We start from the raw sequence: 7,677 nt of genomic DNA on the forward strand, positions 1-7,677 counted from the left end.
GATGGTAGCTCACAAGAGATATTTTTTTGTAGCATTCAACCCAGATATCAAATGCAATTGATTTCATATCACATAGAAAATACTCCTGCTAAGTCCTCTGAGAGTTGTCACAACGTACTTCGATATTACAGGGTGTAGTTCTTATATTAAATATGGGTCAAAAGTTTAGGAGATGCAAACTTCGGAAAATTTGTTAACAATCATGTTCTTGGAGAAGAAATATTGAAACTACTTGTAAAATTAAATTTCAATTTTTCCCCAATTTTCTAAATCATGTTTTGTATTATATAATTACGTATTTCAACTACCATGTAGTCATCGTCAGTATGAATTGGTCAATCGTATATGTTACTTGTTGCTAATTTGGTGACGGCCTGCACACTGCTGTTTCGATCAAGTGATTAGTGCTTAGCCAATCTGCCTCGATCAAGTGATTAGTGCTTAGCCAATGAGAGTGGATCTTGTAACATTCTCAATATAGTCCAGAAAATAAGCAATTTCACTTTGCAATTTGGGCTACCGTTTGAAATTTTTGTACCGATGTTCACTAGCAAACTTAATATTTGTTAAAAATTCTAACTTTCCCAAAAATTACAACTACTTTCTAAGAAAGTTTGACAAGGATTAAATGGATTTAAAAAAAAAAAATTAGAATCTAAATTTGAGATTATTTTTGAGATTGATTACGGTCGTGGTTTGCAGTAAGTGAAGAAAATGACCGACAATATTCTAGAAAGTTAGGGAATAATGCCGGGTATAACAGTTACCTATAGTATAGATTATAAGTGACAATGACAAAAAAATCATAATTTCATAAAAATAATATCTAAATGCAATACAGGTACTTTATTATTTATAACGTATCTAACAGTATCGGTGTTATATTCAGCTCGCCAATTTTATTCTGACCGTGAGGTCACAATGAAGCGAAATTTACATGCTTTCTTTTCTGGCTTCCTATTTTTAGTTTGGTTTTTCGGAGCATAAATATATAAAGACGATGGCTTTCCTACACGTGAACACGCGACATATAGTTGTCCATGCGAGAAGCATGGACATAGTTGGCCTTGCGATTTGTTTATGGTCATGGCAAAGGCCAGGCGCACGGGTATGTTGATAAACATACACAATATAAACAATATGGGAATAAACACAAATAAAACAAAAGTAATGACATTTTGAAATTTTTGGTTATGTTTTACAAACTGAATATAGATAAATAGTATAACTTCGCAGTATACAGGTTATCATGCCCTGTGAGTAACTCTACGATGACTCTTATATCAGCTCTGTTAAGTTTTTTTTCTAAACCATCCCTGAACTACAGCGAACAAAACAAAAAAAAATTTTGAAAATCGGTCCAGCCGTTTTTGAGTTTTAGCGAGACTAACGCACAGTAGTTTATTTTTATATATACAGATCAATAAAATTGAAAAAAAACCCCAACTCAACCCACACCCACACCCACACCCACACCAGCACCCACACCCACACCCACACCCACACCCACACCCACACCCACACCCACACCCACACCCACACCCACACCCACACCCACACTCAACCCAACCCAGCCTAACCCAGCCTAACCCAGCCTAAATCAGCCTAACCCAACCTAACCCAACCTAACCCAACCCAACCCAACCCAACCCAACCCAACCAAAAATTACAAAAATTGTGTTTTTTTTGAATTTTTTATGATTTTTTCGATTTTTACAAATTGCAAAAAGTGTAAAAAAAGTTTTTGTTTTCGATTTCGATAAAACTAAGTTTATAAGGTAATTTTGACCCGGAAATTACAAAAATCGTGTTTATTTGACCATTAAATGAGTAATTTTCGAGATATTTTATGAATCTGACTGTAGAGCCAACATTTTCATTCCGTTCAGTCTCTGAAATTATTCCGCATTGAATTCAATTATTCCGAAATTGTCCTTTTCATTTCAATTACGATTTATTACTGTTTCGGACACACAGTAATAAGTTGGACAAATTTTTGTATCCAATTATTCCATCTGGCAGTCCTGGGGCAAGCCCCTAAATCAACAGCCAAACCAATGTTTATGAAAAATAATGTGATTGGCATATTCCATCTATGGGGTATGGGTATGGAAGTTAGCGGACCATGCTCTAGCATCGCCAAATAGACCCTTGCACCCATTATAAACCAACTGATGTACTGAAACCCAGGATTTGCCTAGCGCTGAGTTTCTTAATTTCTTCTGGTTCGACTATGGCCGGACCAAACCATTTCCTTCGCTGCTGTATGAGCGCCGGGCAGTAACAGAGAAAGTGGATCGATGTTTCTTCTGAATTTTCTCCGCATCTGTCACACGCGGGATATTGTCTTTTTCCAATCTGATGTTGGAACTTGTTCAGATTAGCATGCCCTGTGAGTAACTCTACGATGACTCTAATATCAGCTCTGTTTAGTTTCAAGATCTCCTTGGCTCTGTTACCGAGCGAGTTTCCTTCACCCAACAGGCTTTTGGCGATTCGCCTTCCCTCGTAGCTGGTCCATGCCTTTAATTGTTGGTTTTTCAGATTATCTCCTAATCTGATAAGACCTTCTTGGTATGGTTATCATGCCCTTTGAGTAACTCTACGATGACTCTAATAACGCGGTAATGACTCTAAGGTTAATACATTGAGGCAAAAACGAACCTAAGATTTGATTTCTGTATGAGCTCATGGTCTAATTCATTTTTATATTTTTATATTTATCATTTTTATTATATTTATTTATTTTTATTTATAAATAAAAATAAATAAAATAAAAACATGATGAAAGTATTGTTTTGTATGGTCTCCCATGTTGACGTATATACCTACCTATATGAATGAATGATGTTGCATTAAATAAATAAACAATTCAATCATATCAAAATTTGTTATAAAAATGTAACTACTATGATAAGTAAATATAGAGTGATTCAGAAATAGTTATTACCATTAACTGGGATTAACTTTCATATTCTCTTCTTTCTTATTATTCTTCATATTTCAGTATTTTCTGTTACTGCCCGGCGCTCATACAGCAGCGAAGGTAATGGTTTGGTCCGGCCATAGTCGAACCAGAAGAAATTAGGAAACTCAGCGCTAGGCAGATCCTGGGTTTCAGTACATTAGTTGGATTTAATAGCCACTGAAAAGCGTAGCGGGGATAGAGTACAAGGGTCTATTTTGCTAGGTGCTCTGAACTATTGCTTCGAGGCCCGATGCTCGAGCATGGCCCGCTAACCTCCATACTCATACCCATACCCAATTTTCATAGTAGTGAAGTACGTAACCTTAAGATTGATTAGACATTAAGACAATGTAAAGACAAAAATCTGTATTTTAAATGTTATTAATTTCTAACTCAAAGGTATACAGCATTTTTCAGGAGGGAGTTGTCATAAGATTATATAAAACTAGATTATTAATAATATATTTACATTAGAATGTGTAAAAAACAAATTTCATGTTTATACAAGCTCATAATTTTGTTGCAAAAAAAAAAAAAACATTGTATAACTTTAGTGATTGTATTCGCACCGTGCGTGAGTTTTTTTGGAGGCATTTCCATGGTAACGATACACTACTTTAATTATAGAATTGTATGGATGCATACATAATTGAATGGATTGCATGTATAACTTAAATTGAAAATTTAATGTTATTGTCTCACAAATTTAAATAAATAATTATGATAATTTACATTTGAAAAATAATATTTGTGCAATTTGATTTCTTATTTTCACAATTTTTTAAGTTTAATTAATTCGTGTTTTTCAATAATTTTAATTTGACATTCACTATAACATTTCCATGTAAAGAATTGCAAATTAGTCATAACAGCCTCCTTTAACGCCAAAATTTTACACTGGAAGCGCTGGCATCGATTTTATTGTCCCTACCATGACTACGCACACAACGAATAAATATAATCTTATCTGATTATTATAAAAAATATTATCTATCCCCTATTTACTGTTTTTTCAGTCGCACTTTTTCTTATCGGTGAAGGTAGTTTTAATTGGCCAGATAGTAATTTACTTCTTCAACTAGCTGCTTCTTTTACTAGCGCGGATTTTGAGTCAATTAATGCAACCACTCTCAGGAGCAATACGTATACTTTATACATATACCTCTTAGTTCTATAAAAAAAATAACATACTGTCTAAACTATCTATATTTTAGGTCTAATTATTGGTACCATTCTGTAACACCCCGTATATAGGTACAGAATGAATAAAATATAAAATCAAATCATGTTTTATGGAATAATATATCTTACGTTATCATTGTTGTAAAAAATAAACGGATATGAACAATAAAATATAAAACATTAAAAATATGAATGGATTTTTATTACAGAACTTGTGTACTTGCGTTTAAGGTTGATCGAACATTAAAGCTCTGGAGTCCGTGGCAGTAAAATTGCACTTATACGGATTTCAAAACTTCGCATATGAATCAATACTATTTAACGATAGATGCAATATGGACTAGGTATGCCAGGGTTTATCTTGGCACAAATATAATAGACGGTTTGACGGGCGGACAGACAGACGGACAGAAAACCAAAAAAGGCCTAGTTAGGTGATTTTATGAACACCTATACCAAAATTTTGTTGGTAGCTTCAATATTTTTCAGCGTTACAAACTTGGGATTAAACTTTATATACCTTGATATATTTCATACATACATGGTATAATAGGATATTCTACTATTTTTGAAAAAAAAGCTTCTTGCCAAAAACTAAAATTAAATTTTAACCTTTTTTTAAACTGTCAAAAACGCGGGCATCTAATTTGATGACGTAATATGGGTATCACTATACGAAATAACACAAATAAGTTTGACAGATATAGTCCTAGACATCTGATTATAATAAATGTAAATACTTATTATCTATGGATATATTATACCCACCTGTCTACACTGAACTAATTGATGGTCTATGGCTCATACCGATGTGACATCACAGCAAAGCTTGTCCGCGTTTTAGGTCACGTGATATACAGTTTAAAAATTACGATTTTTAATTTTAATATATTAAAAGAAAAATGTGCTTTTATGACTCGAAATCAGAATATTTAAGTATATTTTTACATAAATTTTAACTTTTTTCATATTTCAAAATTTATTTTTGACTAACGATAATACCCTATTATCGGAGTAGATTAGAAAACCCCGACTCACTTTTCGGGTTTGTTACTTACTGGTCTAAATTTTTGAAGAAGAATCAATGATCTTCATTCTGATCATTTCATTTCAAATAAAATTTCTTTTACATTTCACAAAAATAAAAATATCATTCAGAATTACAATTTAATAGGTTTTTTTTTTTCCATTTTAGATTGTATATATTTTTCTTTGAATCGCTCTAAAGTATAGTAAATGATATTATAATTTTTATGAGGTGATCGTAAAAATAAATATATTTGTATCTGTGGTAATAAATTTGATAACCACATTTACCACTTAGAAAATGTATTCGAGAACCATGGATATTATAGACGAAACAGTAGATAAACAATTATATAAAGAACTATATTTGATACAAAAACCTTTATGCATTTAATGAATTATTTAAATGTATAAAAAATATTTTTAATGGTTCATAAAATTCTTCATAAATCTAAGTCTACTTAAAGTTGTCACGGAGTTTTAATCATATTCACGATGTTGAAATCAATATTTGTGTTCTAAAACAGGATTGCCTACTTTTAAAAATACATTTTGAAAAATAAAATTTATAACCATCGAAAAACTATGTCATATATTGGTTAATAACCCGTCAACACTCGCGTTATTACCATTTTACTCCCGTTCGATTTAAAACATAGGTAACTTTATGGTATATGTGGTTGAAACTTTTAACCTATCTCCAGCTTTTCAACTTATCTTAAAAATCTTGGAAAATACGTTTTAACAACTTTTTTGTAGATAGTAAATTATCTATAACTTTTATTTGAAACTTTTTTTCCGTATAATGCATTAGTTTTTTTTTGAAAAGTTTGCAGCGCTATAAATAAAATTCTATGCGTTTTACAGAAAAAAGTTTCAAGTAGAAGTTATGAAAAGTATTATTGTCTACAAAAATGAACCCAACAATTTTTGTTGTACGATGGACAGTTTAAGAGATATTTGATAAAATTTGTTTTCCTAGATGGAGGCTGAAGCTCGTCCCTCTCTCGTCCCATCACCTTGAGTTTACGTACGGGGTATTCTCTTGAAGATGTTCAAACAAAGAAAACAATTGCTGCAGCAAATTGCAGAAAAAAGTACAACATAATTATAAATAAATTGCTTGTTCGGTGTTACTAAATCAGAAAAATGACTAGCTTTTTTAAGGTTAAAGAGTAAGATTTATATTCTCCCTTAGGTTAGGTTAGAGTGGCTGTCCTGGGGTGGGAAAAAATTAGCCAGTAGGATACGTCGTGATACAGAAAAATTGTTTACCCATCCCCGGCCACTACTGCATGAACTATTTGGAGCTCTTTAGGACTAGTACGAGTGCTTTGACGTCAACGGACTTCTGGTTGAGGGGGTGGTCAAAGAAAGGCTGGCTCAAGTGAATCCACCTTCTCGTAGCAAAAGCTGGACAGTGACAGAGAAGGTGAAACATCGTTTATTTCCCCTCCTCACTGTGACTGCTCCTGAAGTATTCATGATACACTGTGAGGCCCAGGCGTTTAGCGTGCCTGCCGCCCAGCCAGTCTCCTGTAATAGTCGCAACAATTTTGCTAATAGAGACCCTTGGAAGTGATATAAGATCTTTGAAACGTACTCAGACCATATCTATCTTGTAGTATGACAAGTACGTTCCTCCCTCCATTAAAGATTGGCTTTTTGTTTTTTAAGATATCCTCTTTGAGAAGCAACTTGCTGTTTACAAATTAAACTCCCGGATGTCTATTGAAGCTTGTGTCCGGCATCATTGTATCTTTTTTAGCAAATTCGCTGGCTTTTTAATTTCCGAGAATGTCCCTGTAAATTCTTCCTTGTTTTGAATCGATAGCGATTTTTTTTCTTATAATTTAGAATAAATCTAAAAATATCTCATGTAAGAACAACTATAATAAATATGTTTATAAATAGGAATAATAATATTTTACATAAATAATTAGAATGATTTTGGTTGTAATAATATGACGTCAAAATGATTTAAAAGTGATATTATAAGTCTAAATATGTTGTAACAGTTCCAGTTATTACACAGTTCCAATGGGTAATAATATTTTGCCTGCATATTTAACTACAGTTTGGTTTAAAGTTGTGGTTCAAAGTTGAAAAGTTAATATGTGTATGAAATATTTAAACAAAATATAGCAAACCTACAGAGTGAGACGTAAGTGACTATACAGTTTATCAAACGTATTAGTTTCAATAAGATAAAATATATAAAAAAAATAATAATATTTTTAGTTTGGTGGGAAGATCAAAACTAAACAAATTTCACATTATTCTGTCAGCACTCGCATCAACCGTTCTGTAGTCTTTAGTCACGAGATGGCACATTTGCTCATGCTTTCTGCAACTCTGTAAATCATTACTTCTATATTATAATATACAGTTTGGCAACTATCTCGTTAGCCACTTAAAATATATGAAGTTAAAAGAGACAAGATAAGGGTCTTCAGACAAGACATTGTGTGTGATGCACGCGCAATCATATCATTTATTAG

This window comes from Chrysoperla carnea, chromosome 1 (genome assembly GCF_905475395.1).
Source record: "Chrysoperla carnea chromosome 1, inChrCarn1.1, whole genome shotgun sequence".
NCBI lineage: Eukaryota > Metazoa > Arthropoda > Insecta > Neuroptera > Chrysopidae > Chrysoperla > Chrysoperla carnea.